This window comes from Jaculus jaculus, chromosome 3, assembly GCF_020740685.1.
Source record: "Jaculus jaculus isolate mJacJac1 chromosome 3, mJacJac1.mat.Y.cur, whole genome shotgun sequence".
Classification (NCBI taxonomy): Eukaryota; Metazoa; Chordata; class Mammalia; order Rodentia; family Dipodidae; genus Jaculus; species Jaculus jaculus.
In genome coordinates, this window is record NC_059104.1 from 145,653,740 (window position 1) to 145,668,629 (window position 14,890).

General features: G+C 38.4%; 1 protein-coding gene across 1 annotated transcript in view; it reads left to right on the forward strand.

Annotated features, from left to right (window-relative positions):
* The window catches only part of Agbl1 (AGBL carboxypeptidase 1), a 763,032-nt gene that overhangs the window by 615,829 nt on the left and 132,313 nt on the right, over nucleotides 1-14,890 (forward strand). The window lies entirely within an intron of this gene.

The following is a 14,890-nucleotide window of genomic DNA, read 5'->3' on the forward strand; positions in this document are numbered from 1 at the left end:
TTGCTAAAGCTTGGCTTACTCTTGCTGCTGTTTCCCACATGCTGTGGCAGAAGTGATGTCCAACCTCTGCGCATGCCATGCTTTTCTCTGCCATCAAGAAGCTGCCCACTGAAGTTTCAGTCCAAAATAAAACCCTTCATCCCTTCAGCTTGCTTGGTTGGGTGTTTTGTCCCGGCAACACTTAGGCAACTATGACAGGTAGTTTTAGGCTAAAGAAATCTGAATTTTAAACAATACCCCTAAGGGGATTCTGAAGTAGATAGTTTCTAAAGGATTCTGAGAGACTAGATCAACTTATCATGGTGTTAGAATGGCTGTAGATCAGAAACGTTGACTGTCCTATATAATCATCTCTAGTTTTAGCTTCCCAACATGGAGCTTCTGGTGTATATAATTACACAATACACTTTTTTTTTTTCCCCATGAGGTAGGGTCTCACTCTAGTCCAGGCTGATCTAGAATTCACTGTGTAGTCTCAAGGTGGTCTGGAACTCACAGTAATCCTCCTACCTCTGCCTCCTGAGTGTTGGGATTATAGGCACACACTACCACAGCCAGCTCACATTTTGTTTTGATGCAAATAAAATACAGGGAAACTAATATAGATAAGTTTCAAACTGTAATGTAGAAAGAAAATTTATTCAATTTCTTGTAAAAATTAGAAAGTTCATGCATGCATATATACATATATGTTTAATTGTACATATATATTTATAAATACATACCTATTTCATTATATGTGTGTGTGTGTTTGTGTGTGTGGGTGTGTGTAGATACATATGTAAAATTTATCCATTCTTCAAAATGCTATTCCTGTCTGGAATTGGAATTGGTTTTAAGTCTAAAACTTAAAACCTCTTTGCTAACTCTCATAGTCTCCAGCCACCTTAGCTAAGTGAGGACTTCTATTGGCAGGAATAATTAGCTTTAGAAATAAAAGTTGAAATAGCAACCGAGGACACTAGCCGATGAGATGAGGCTGCTTTGCATATTTATTTATTCGTCTTGGTCCTTGCACTGTGCTTTCTGCTGGGAAATAAATTTGCCTTTATGTTTGTCCTGGCCTCCCCTGTTCTCATGGAGCTGCTGCTGTGCTGAGAGAGAGAGAGAGGATAAAAAAGGCCAAGTGATCTGCTATTGAAGCCAGAAGAAATATCTCCCTCCCAGTGACCTTCCCAGATAATGAGCAGATATGGTGTTCTAATATAAAGGGAATAAATCAAGGAGCCTTTCAGGAACTAGGGCGATAGCCGTGGAGTCCAAGACCATCAATTCTGAAAGCAAAGTGCATAGACACCTTTCCTTATAGATCAACATTAGACTAGAGCAACTTGGGAGGCATTCACCCCAGAGGAGGAAGGGTTAAACACAGGTCAGTCCTCCTCCCTCGTGTCTCCAGCCCATGCCTTGCACGGATCCTTAGGACCAATAGAGGAGAAAAGTCACACTTCCCTAACATGTTTCTTGGTTGTTATTTTCTGTCAACTTAGTTAATTCATACTTTTGAAAGGTGAGCTATTCATCTGTGTCTCGTTGTATCATTGGTGTGAATTTAATGCTAGACACAGGTTTTAGATGTCATTCTGTGGACTTGCTCTCTTCCACCCAGTCCTCTGGGTGACCACTGCTCTCTCATGATGGGTGTTTTCTAGGGATAGGGCTAAATATGGGCTAACAAGTGTCAAGGATCTCTAAATCCACTAGATCAAGACCTATGCATGGAATATCTCTGTGTACAGACATATTGATGGTATCTGTGTCCATTTATTATATGTTCATCATAATGACACATCAACAATAATTAAGGTAGAACTCTGCTAGACTATTAAGAATACCCATATGTATTGTTCTAATAATAATAACTACTATTTACTGGTGTCTTGCCATGTGTTGGGTCTTGTGCCACATCTTCCTGAACACATTAGCTTTTAAAAGGTGGACATTATTATCCACATTTTAAGGATGATTCTATGAAAATTCTAAGTGTTAGTGATGTGCCCTGGATCACATGAGTACATACTCACTTCAGAGTATGTATTTTATTTAGGGTTATCTGCCCCCTCGGTCCACTCACTCAAGCATGCTTATATATTATACGAAATGATCTCAGCAAATCACCTACAAATAGTCCATGGAGTAGAGTGCATGGCTCACACTTTTGGTTCTTATAATCAGACTTTTAAAGTAATGTCTTGGGGGCTGGAGAGATGGCTTAGCAGTTAAGGCATTTCCCTGAAAAATCAAAGGACCTCGGTTCAATGCCCCAGGACCTGTGTAAGCCAGAAACACAAGGGGGCACATGCTCCTGGAGTTCATTTGCAGTGGTGGGAGACCCTAACATGCCCATTCTCTCTCTCTCTCTCTCTCTCTCTCTCTCTCTCTCTCTCTCTCTCTCTCTGTGTGTGTGTGTCTTCCTCTTTCCCTCTCTAGCTCTCTCAATAAATAAGGAAATAAATAAATAAAATGTAATGTAACATCTTGGCCAGTGTGAGATGGCACAGAGGTCTCAGTATTTTCAAATATCAGGATATGCATGTTCAATTTCACTCACCCCTCCTCATTTTGGCAATGTGAGAACTGAGACACAGGGGCAAAGCTATAATTTGGGTCTGTGGTCTTTGTAAGCCTTTTCATTAGTAACCTTTGCTTTGGCCACAGTGGAATATTTTGTTTTAGAAGATAAAATACATTTAGCTTATCTTCCTCATGATGCCTGGGAGGTCCCAAACACTTGAATTGGGTCTCAGGCCTGCAATCAGTGATAGATTTGGGACAGGAGCCCATTGGCCAGTCTCTTGCAGGCACTATTACTTCTCTTTAAGATACTCTGAGTTTTCTCTCTCTTTTTCTCTCTTCTCCCCTCTCTCTCCCTCTGATGTGAAGCTGCCAAGCCAAGGCAGCATGAGACAGACCCATTAGGACCTATATTTCACCACTGTAACTAATGACAGCTCTCTAAGCACAATTGGCTATGTTCCATCTTTACCAAAAAACATGAAGTTGGAATTGTCTGCAACCCTGAATGGGCTAACTCAGGCACTTGGGAGAGACACCTCTTCTGGTTCTGTACTGCCCACACCCTGTGAAACATTTTAGCTTCTCAGACATGATATTGTAACCTTTGCCTCTGAGCCATGACTTAATGCTCCTCCGTCAATCTGGCCAAGTCATGATTAATTTTGGAATCCTGGTAGGAGCATCACTTTCCTCAAGAATTTCACCCTTGACTGTTTTTCTTGTGCTCAGAATATCTCTTGCACACACTTCAGGCTGAGACTTTTCATCCCAACTTGGATTACAGAAATACGTACCTCAGCCTGCATCCATCAACTATGAGACCAGTAAGGCAGGAGATTATGCTTGTCTGCTTCACATAATACCTCAGGAACTCCTATTAAATCCTAAGCCATAGCAGATACTAGAAAAGTACTTGGTAAATGAAGAAGTACATGGTGGTGGACATCTTGTGAACAGATATTTTCTTCATTTCAGTGTGTTTGGGGCCAGACTTTCTGTGTAGTGGTGAAAAAAAAAATGGAAAATGAATAATATTATATTGATTTCCATTCGCAAACATTTTCAAACAATCAGTATAACCATACGCAAAAAAATACAGCTAAAAATTCTGAAAACTTCTGTATGAAAAAAAATAGAAGGGAATGTATAACATAGTTACCTAGATTTTTAAATCACAGATTACCTTATGTCATTACCTAGCAATTACTAGGTAGATGATATCACACAAAAGCTTAATGTTCTGCGACTTGGCAGTTAAGTGCAATGTTCATTTGACTGTAAGAAGACACGCATACCTACCTTGATCTTTTAAAAGGTGGTATAGTATTCTCTCTAATATCTAGATCTTCATTTATTTAAATAGCCCCTACTGTTGTACAAACAGGTACTCAGTTTGTAATTTGTTATTGCAATCACTTATTTTTGTTTTGGACAATAATTTCAAAAGGAACATTCACTTGCATTCTTCATCTAGTGTGACTATAAAATAAATACTAAATAAGAGAATTGCTGGTAAATTACATAGCATTTTATGTTTTGTTAGATTTTGCTAAATTGCCCCTCTAGTCTCATTGTTCAGCAAGGAAGCAGACTATTTCTTGCAGTGTCTCCAGAAACATGGAATGCTCTTTAGTTTAGTAAGCGATAACTCATATATAATGTTGTTAACTGTTTTTTAGAAACATGAGTGTGTTGCGTGCATAGATATGTGTGTGTGTGTATGTGTGTGTGTGTGTGTCTGTCTGTCTATGAATGTGGGAGCATTTGTATGTATGAATGAGTGTATGCATGTGGAAGCCAGAGACTGACATCTTATATCTTCCTTGAATGCTCTCCACTTTATTTTTGAGGAAGAGTCTTTCACTTGCTGATTCAACTAATCTTTCTAGTCACCTTGTACCAAGGGCCCCTTGGTTCTACTTCCCCAGGACTGGACACAGAGTTATCTTCCTAAACATTAATGTTTTAATTTAAATATTTTTATAAATGGCATTTTACAGTGTTTTTTTTTTGGTAATTGGTACCTTATTTTTTTTGTCAGCTTCAGATAAACCAGAAAAATAAGGTTAGTTAATCATTCAATCATGGTCTGTACATTAGTCCATTTTAAAAGCATACAGAATTATACAAACAATGTCTAACATCCTTTTAGAATGAAAAAAAATTACATTATTACATTTTAATTACAGGTCTTTAAAACTTAAGTGATTTTTTTAGCACTGAATGTCTGATGTTCTATTTATAAGTGGCCCTCACATATTTATGTACTATTTCTGTAATGGCCCTTCCTAGGTAACATTTGTTCTATATATGGAATAAATTAACTTTCACCTATGTCATTGTGTAAGCTGCATGCCTGTTTCAGTGGTGCATCTCAGCAGGGGCTAATGTACCCCAAGCAGATGATCTAGAACCTCTGCAGGTCTGGCTGCGTGCAGCATTTGCCAGGGTGAGAAATCAATGCTAAGCAAAGTCGTGGATTGTACCTTACAGATTCCATAAGCTCAGAGAGCTTCTCCACCTTTCTCCTTTTCAACTTGCTGGTTTTCTGCAGTGGGTGGAGCCCGTAGGTTTGTGGTGCTTTGGGTGCTGAAACTATACAGAAACGTTTCTGAAATGTGCCTTTACACATCCAGTTTCTTAGAGCAGGGTCATTCATATTTTACTTAGTGTACAAAAGGCTTTCAGGCTTTTCCCCAGGTCATGGGTTTGATTCAAACTTTGTTGGGGTCGAAGAGGGGTTCTTTGCCCACTGTCATTGACTTGCAGGATCCCATACTCCAGAGGAAATGTAAGTGATCAGCAATTCAGCCTTATTCCCTGTGAATCTGTGTTCCATTTCCAGGTAAGGAGTCCAGGCCAAAAAGAAAACAAAAAGAAAAAAAAAACTACAAATAAAAACAAAAACAAAAACGTGATGGATTAGCAGTTAAGATCCTTGCCTGGGAAGCTTAAGGACCCAAGCTAAATTCCCCAGTGCTCATCAAGGGGCACATGCATCTGGAGTTCATTTGTAGATGCTGGAGGCCCTGGCATACCCATTCTTTCTCTCTCTCTCTCTCCCTCTCTTTCTGTTAAATAAATTAAAATATTAAAAAAGAGTCCAGGCACCAATGATCCCTGAGCCCTTTTGTTAATGCCTAGCTATCTATCATCTATCTTCTATCATCTGTCCGTGGACATATAGAGAGAGCCAAAACATTATGAATCACATTAAAGGTGAAGATTTTATCTATCCTCCAAGAAGCAGATATGTGAAGAACCAGACTAAGGACAAATAAAGACTAGGAGCCAGATTTATTGTTACTTTATTCCATTATTTGTCATGCGCAAAAGAGACAATTATGTGTTCTATGTGATTAGTGAATGCATCTTTGAATCAGAAACCAAGAGAACATGATTAGTTGAAGGACAGTAGATTTGCTAAATTAATTGCCTAGCATGTCGAAATTTTCACATGCAAAATTTCTTATAAGAAGATCTATGTTTTCTTCTTTTCTGAAGATTTTCTTTTATTCAATCCTTCCAAAAACAGAGTATTGTTTATAAGACAGCATCCTCATTTTTGCTTCCTGACAATTCCCTACTTTGTTCTTTTTTAACGGATATAAATAAAACATAAAATTGAATAGAGTAACAAGAGATGTTTTCATACATGTATACATTGTATAATATTTGAAGTAAACATATAGATCCGCTCAAACATTTATCATTTCATTAAAATGAAAATATTCACAATCTTTCTCTTAGGTTTATTCTTTGGTTTATTATGATAGATGGCTCAGTGGTTAAAGGTGCTTGTTTGTAAAGCCTGATGGTACAAGTTTGATTTTCCAGGACCCACATAAAGCCAGATGCACAAAATGGCACTTGCATCTGGAGTTCATTGGCAGTGGCAAGAGCCCTTGCTGTGCTCACCCTCTCACTGTCTTTCTCTGCCTCCTCTCCTCAAATAAATAAAAATAAAAATGTATTCATAAAACTATTCCTTATTACTTTCTGAAATAGAGAATTATTATGATTGATATTAACTCTACTGTGTGGGAGCTATAGCATATGCTAAAAATATTTAGCAGGGGCAGGACTGTAACTTAGTATATATATATATACATACTTAGTTACATATACATATACATATGTATATATATATACTTAGCTACATATACATATATATATGTATATATATATATATATACTTAGTTACATATATATATATGTATGTGTGTATGTGTGTGTGTGTGTGTGTGTGTATATATATATATATATATATATATATATATATATATATATATATATTAACCTTTCTTCATCCCTCCCTCACTCCTTCCCTTGTCTCTCAAAATTTTAAAATATTGTCCTGCAAAGTTGCTCCTATACTATGTAATGTAGTTAAGACCAAAGCAAACAGTACATTGAGAAGATGAGTATAGATGTTATATACATGCTAACTTAGGTGTATTATTATATCATGTGGTCTCATTTTGGACATGGGCAACTCTAGACCCAGGGCTTCTCTAACTCAAATTTCCCTTCTATCTCTGTTGGCCAATGCGGAGGTACCTGAAACATTTTTTCTGTCTGCTTTAAGGAATTTGATTTCCTCAGACTTGCTAAGAGACACAATATAGTGATCTGGGGCAGGAATCAAGGCTGGCTTTCCCACTGAATATATCTGCATCTGAAAATAGAGATGGGACAGGACACCTTTGCCCATGACGACACTTCTCCAAGCTAAAGTGGGAATGTTAGAACACAGACCCTGACAGTATGAAGCACCCATCTGTCATGTTTTTAAAGGGCAATCTCATGTGTGGTACCATCTTCTCGGGTCCCTTGTGTTCTGGAGAGCTAGGCATAAGCAACTTGACACCTAGGTCTATTATTCTTCCACAAGTCTCAGGTCCCAAGCAATCAGATATATCTTAATTGATACTTTATTGCTATTTATCTCTTTCATTTAATTTTAGCATGGTGATATATAGATGAATAAGTTTCCTTGCGACATTTTGCATACATTTTCCCCTTCTCTTTCACCCACCTTCTAGCACTCCCACTTTGAAACTGACTCCTGCCCCGGCCCATGGTCTGTTTTCCACTTTCATGTCACAGGGGGTCATGTTGAGAGCTTTGTATCACTCTGTGTTGTAACTACTGTTGCTCAGCTCAACACAAGAGAACCTAAATACTGAAAACTATCTCATGAATTCAGTTCTAGCCAAATAACAGTTTCTATTACAGTAAACTATGATGGGTAATTCACATTTTATTAGTTTGGTAATGTGAAACTCTAAATATAATGTCATACTTCATGTTTATACAGGTGTAAACACTATTATTTTAAAAGTCAAGTCAACAGATTTAAAAGGGTTTAATGTTTATTTCTTGTTTGAGAGACATTGTTATTTAATATTTCCATCCATCTTTCATGCATGCATCTAAGTAAAACTACAAGATTATTGAAGGCAGATTTCATCACTCACAGTACCCAAGAACTTAAGTGATGCTGAAGCAGTATTGATTGGTTAATGGCGCTGTCAATGGGTGGGTTCTGATGCCTGCAGTGGTACTTTGCTCCAAGTTTTTCAAGGAATGATGACCTGTATGAGCAGGGTTACTGGCAAGAAGAGGGCATACATTTGAATTCTGCTGTATCTGTTCTTGGGTACAAACAGCTCCTGACCCCATGCATTCCTAGCAGAGCTTTCTATGTCATGTGCACACCTCTCCCCATTGGCCAAGTGCTTTGTACACCCTGAAAGCAGCAATCTGGCCTCCTCTCCATGGCATCTTTCATTTTGATGTTCAGTTGTGCTGAACAGTTTTATTGCTGCTGATAGCAGTAATACCTCTGCATAAAGTGGCTTCTTTGTTGCCATTCTTTTATCCTTTGTATTTGTCTCTCAGCACCACTGACCTTTCAGCTTGCACGCTTTGCCAAGCTCAAGAGGAAATCTAATCTGTCCTTTCCTTTAACTTGCATTTGTGTCTTATGCCCAATCCTCTCTCTTTATCTTTCTCTCTCTCTCCCCCTTACCCCATAATTTTCTTTTCTAGTCTTTATATTTTATATTCTTCTCTGTTCTATACTTGGAGCCTTAGTAGACAAAGAGAATGAAGTGAAATTTGAAATTTACCAGGGAATTTTCACTGAACAGTGATGACATATGAATATACGTGTGTGTGTGTGTGTGTGTGTGTGTGTGTGTGTGTCTTTGTGTGTAAAATCTCCAGATGGAGAAGATGTTTTCACAAAATGATGAGCTCTCTGCTCCATAGAAAAGTTAAAAATGGAAAAGGAAAGGAGAAAGATACAGGAAAGCAAAAGTAGGATGGGCCACCTCATGTTTTGGCTTCCTTTCTATGCAATATTGAGAACTCAGTTCATTCTGCCACTATGTGGAGTTTAAAAAGAACCATTCAGTAAAGTACAGACTAGGGAGTGTGGGAAATTTGACCCCATTTTTCTTTCTTCACTCAAGGTTATTGCTACATCTCACTTAGCAGAGAAACAGGGGCACAGAGAATCCATGGGAGGGAAGCCATCTCTGTTTTGGGGGTTTAGAGTAGACAAAAAAATGCAAGAAAATTCAAAATCATATAAATAAATTTTGAGCAGAATTTTTATCATTTCTCAGATATAGTCATTACCTGTGCTATTTCTTAAAGGCTCTTTACAATTTCCAGAGGAAAGAATGTACTAATTCTTTTACATTGGCCTGAAAAACCTCCTTCCTCAGGGAATCCTCTCCCATGCTTCCCCCCCGTGTACCTCCACCTGGCCCCATTTGCTGATTTCAGGAACATGCGGAAGAGCATAGGAGCCTATGTTCTGAAGGCTCCACGTCCTTTTGTGCCAAGAGAAGACAGACAATGTTTAATTCCAGCCTTTGCCTCTTCCCAGGAACACTGAGGTGCCCGCCAGCTTAACATCATTGTTAACTGACTTCAGTCTAGTATAGGTTTTAGTGTCTACTTTACAAAGAATAGTGAAGGATGAAGAATTTAGGGTGAAGCCTCTGCAAGAGCTCATGGCCAGACACACTGCTGGATTTATTTCCTGAGAGACAAGCCTTAAGAGAACATCAATTAGCCTGGCAAGGAAGAAGGCAGGCAGATGATGGGCTGTTCCTGACCCATGTAACCATGATCCTCACACTGGCACACTCTCCTAATGACTCTCCATGTAACCAGGATCCTCACACTGACACACTATCTTAATGACTCTCCATGTAACCATGATCCTCACACTGACACACTCTCCCAGTGATTCTTTATGTAACCATGAGCTCTGGCTGGCACACTCTCCCAGTGGCTATCTATGTAACCATGCTCCTCACACTGGCGCACTCTCAGTTGTTCTTTTTGTAACCATGAACTCTGGCTGGTGCACTCTCCCAGTGGCTCTCCATAATCAGTGGTCTAACTCTTGTTGAACTACACATCCACGAGTGGTGCCAGTGTCAATTGCATGTTTTCCTGATGATCTGAGGCAAAATGGGTCATACTAGTGTTTAATGCGAGATACTAGCCCTTTCAAAAACTGTAACGTATGCAGACAAGGGCCACACAAAGAACTAAATTTTCAAAAGTTTCAAGTGGTATCCCATTCAGAAACAGAAGTACAAATACACCTATACAGTCATTTTCATACAAATTTTGCAGGCTGTAGATGAGGTTTCTTTGAGATCCTGAATTTCTTTTCTATTTTTTTAAGGTAGGATCTTTGTATGGCTATGCCATTTATTGGTACCATCATTTACCTCCTCCTTGTTCCCATTGCAATGAGCCCCCCCCACCCAGAGGGATTGCTTGCATTTCCCATGTGGTTGTGGGCTTTGAATTTTGAGAGTATCAGTCATTTTTTTTTGGGGGGGGAGGTCATGAGTCTGGATATTCCCTCCTTCCCTGTGGCTCTAATAGTCTTTCTGGGTATGTTTAAATTTTACTTTAGTGTTGAGCTTCAGCAGCTACTGAATTCCTGCTTTCATGGTTTTTGAGTATCCCGGTGTCTGTCTCCATCACCCTGATGCAGGCTGTCTGGCTTGCATAAGAAGCAGCACTCTTGCTGATCTCATCAATGTCTTTGTTATTTCACATGGGCCCAAGCTCAAGTGCTAGGGGTGGATCATCTCCTGCCATTGAGTCAGGTATCTTTTCTAATCTTCTTGGTAGACTTTGGTTGGTTGTTGTTGGTTTTTGCTGTCTTCTGAGTTCACCACTAGAGCTGTAGCTTTGGGTTGCAATCTCGTGACAAGTCTGCCATCTTGACCAGAAGTCCTCAACTTCTTTTTCTTGTGTCCAGTTAATTATTCATGCATGGTCTTTCTAGAGAAACTTCTATGTGCTGGCCACTGTGATATATTAATTTGTAGAGTGGGTATTTCAACTAGTAGATATGAGCTTGATACTGTTATTATTGCTGAGCCTACGCACTCTATGCAGAGTATCAAAGTTGCTTCCATACTTGTCTCATTTTAATAGTTGGAAGAGTGAATTTGACTTGGTTTTCTAGATCTCTCTTAGGGGGACTTGGATGACTTCCTTAGCTAGCAATCTTAACACCCTCCTGTGAACTAGAAGACTGACCTACCATTAATTGAGAGACTGCCAACATGAACCATACTTTTAAATGACATTTATTTGAATACTTTCAAAGGTATTGTTTTTGGAAGAACTTACTAAAACTCTTGAGTTTTAAGGGGCAAAGACCAAGGTGATGTGACTTGTCCAAGAATCACATCATTCTGGAGTGTTAGCAAACAAAGAAGGCAGTAAATGTACTTGGTTTAAACAACAAATGGTCTTGTTTCTTCACACTTGTCATTTTCTCCATTTCCTAGGTTGTCTTGGCTCTGTTCTTGTCACTTCTCAGACATTTCTTCTTCTGTATTTCTTCCCCTAATGTATTACTTGGTCTGTTATGTCTCTTGAAGCTGAATTGTAGTTTCTTGTCTTAAGTATGAATACTTATGCCATAGATGATTCTTTGTTCTTTGCCATAGTGTAACAGGAGACAAATGCAGATTTTGATGTCAAGAACCTTGATTATATTTCTGATTCTTATAATGAAATGTAAGATAAACAATCCTGGACACTGTATTTTATTTCATGGAGCCCTTTGCAGTTTATGACTGATGCAGGGCTTAGCAATTCTTTCTCTATCAAAAATATAGGGGGGATTTTTTGTGTGGTATTGTTTATGTACATGTGGTCACACCCACATGGGTGTACGTGCATGTGGGTGTAAAGGTCAGAGGTTGATCTTCTGTGTCTTCCTAAGTTGCTCTCCACATTAGTTTTCCTGAGGCAGGGTCAGAGCTCACTGATTTCTGCAAGACTAGCTGACAGCAAGCCTTCAGGAATCCTCCTGTTTCCTCCGTGTGCAAATGAGGGAGTTGAGCCATCTCACCCAGTTTTTCCATGGGTGCTGGCAATTTGAACTCAATTCCTCACACTTGCTTGTCAGCACTTCACCCACATTTTTTCATGTACTTATTTATAATTCAAGCCAGTGAACCTCACACCTTCAGTTTTCCTACTTATAATATTCTGCTACAGCCTTCACAGTCCACTATGGATAATGACACTGTGCCTCCAACTGCCTTAACTGGAGCTGAGAAACCTTATGCTTCCTGTGCTCCATATTTATTGATCCTTCTTCTACTTCTCATAATTTATTTCTTTTCCTGGAAATTTCTTACAAAACCTGCAGTTAGTATATATTCTTATTTATCTCAATCAATGGCTACTGTCTCAGAAAATGTATCTTTTTGTCTCAGAAATAGCCCCCAAAACTACAAATATCCCACTTACTGCATATTATAGCATATAATTATTTATATTTTTGTTGTGATTTATTAATGTTTATATAATTTTCTAGATTGTAAGCCTTACAATGAAAGAGACATTTTGAGCATCACCAGAGTCCCAGTAATATGTTCTTAGAGTTCTCTGTGATCATGTACTGAAAGTTTGAATGAGTATTCTGGATTTTCATATGGATGACACAATTGTTATTTGAATTGTTCTATCCCAGAGACAAGAAATCACTCCTTGTTCATATTTAAACTAATATCACACAAGATGAGCCTATGAATATGTTTAATGTAAGCTTCTGTGAATCAAAGAAGTCTTTCCAAATATCTTATTGTTGAACCCTATCCATAGTCATATCAGATCAGAACTCTATTCTAAAATATTGCAGGACTCAGATTTAGTTCAGTATTCAGTGACATAATGGGATTCATTTGTGCTTTAAAAAGGTTTCCTCACCTGTATAACACAAATAACAGCAACTTCCAACTATAAATGATAAGGATTAAATAAGATAATTTAGGAAAATTTTATAGTGCCATACTGATTACAAGTACATGTCTAATAATAGTAGCTATATAAGCAAGGAGTTATTAGTCTTAAATATTTAGAAACCAATAAACAATTATTGACTTGCTTAGTTTTCTCCTCCAAATCACACTCTCGTTTTTATCTTATAATCTATGTTGAAGTAGCTATTGCTAGGAAGGCTTGCTTTGAGATGACATCTAGATATCCACTGAAGTTCTAGATGTGGCATATTGAAGATTATTAAAATTTCCAATAGGAAACAAGCAAGTAGAAACATTTAGAGACAGGAGAAATCAAGGTGACTCCGCATTCTTCATGATCTTCACACGATGCTAATCCCTCTTCACCCACAGTGGAAGCATTTATCACAACCATCTTCTCAGATCACAAACATTTACATTACTTTTGTAATTTTTGAACCTTATAACCTACTCCAGGGCAGAATGATGGTGGGTGTTCTAGCACTGGGGAAATTGAAGTGCGCAATTATTTTTAGACAGATTGAAACAGCAGCAGGGCCTTGCCATTTATAGGAAACTCCTCTTAGGTCTGTCATGAGATAATGAATTGTATCAAGTATGGCCTTAGTCATCATAAACTTTGTCCTGGGGATGATGACTTGACTCTTTAGCAGTCTCAGTATTATGCTATTTTGCTTTTAGTATTAAGAAAATGAAACTCAGGCATTCTTTGCCTATTTCCATGTCTTTCTTCTTCAATGGGAAGAAAATAAGAAGCAGAGACAGACTATCTCTCATGGCAAAATTGTTCTGAGCTAATAAAACTGCAGGAACTGTACGTTAGGGTGTCTTCCATAAATCAGCCATGGGGAGAATTAGATGCTGAAAGATGGAGGAAAGATGTTTAATTATCACTTGTAGGAAATCATTAGCTGCACACCCTCATTTTACTGCTTACCAATTTGTCATTTTACAAATGTGACTCTCCCCCCAGACCATTAGCATTTCTCAATGACTTTCTAAATGCAGGGAAAAGACACAGAAGAAGTGAAGGATGGGGAAACGTTAAGGAAACACACAATGGAGAGATGTCTTTGCCACTTGCCTTCTGTGCTTGTAGATGTAAATTGGAGCAATGTGAGAAATGGATGATAGATCACTTGGTCAGCCAGCTGCTCCTGCATGAACTAAGCGTGCTTCTGCCTCCAGTTCATCCCTCTGCAAAGATAATTAACTGTTCCCTCCTTAGATATCTTTCCTTTGGCTGTGTGCAAGACAGCTCTGTCTTTCTTCATTTTCATAACCTCATGTTGGACAAGAACAGGCTGGATAGTTAGTAGAGGAATACTAGGAATACTAGCTTAGGGAGACCGAGTCTCTCCAAATCACCCCTTGCCCCATTCTAGAAAAGGCAAACAAATTCTCAAGCTTCAGCAGGATTCATAAGACCAAAGTGGACAGGACAATCAGGTTCATTGACAAAATGCATACCTACCTTTCAACACTTGATCCATGATGATATGTTCAACAGTTTATAGGAGAGGAAAACATTCTACCCTGGTCTTATATTTCTGTAATGTACTAATGCATGAGTAGAAAGAAAGAACTATTTTCTTATAAAAGTACCTCAAATTTGAGGCTCTTGTTATTGCCTTAATTACTTTTTGTCCTGAACCATACAAGTTTTCATCTCTTATTTGCTTTCTTATGGGAACAGTTATGAAGGTTAGTTATAGAAAGCTCATTGGGGAATGGTTATACATCAGGAATTCATAATAAGAAACTTGACCTATACCAAAAGAGTTCATTTGTACCATCATACTAAGTGAGAATGATTATCTTAATTTTATTGGTAGAAAACTTGTGATGGTGGTGGTAATGATTTCCTAGGTTCACGAAATTTACATAGGTCAGAATTGAGTTCTGTGAGCCCCAAATGTACTGTTGCAGGTACTTCTCAAACACATAGGAATGGGTTTTGAATCTCTTCAGTGTCAAAGCAGAAAATTAGCTTCTTCTGAGAGCTCAGTCCTAAAGGAGACTTATAGCAGGCACCCCAAGGCTCAGGA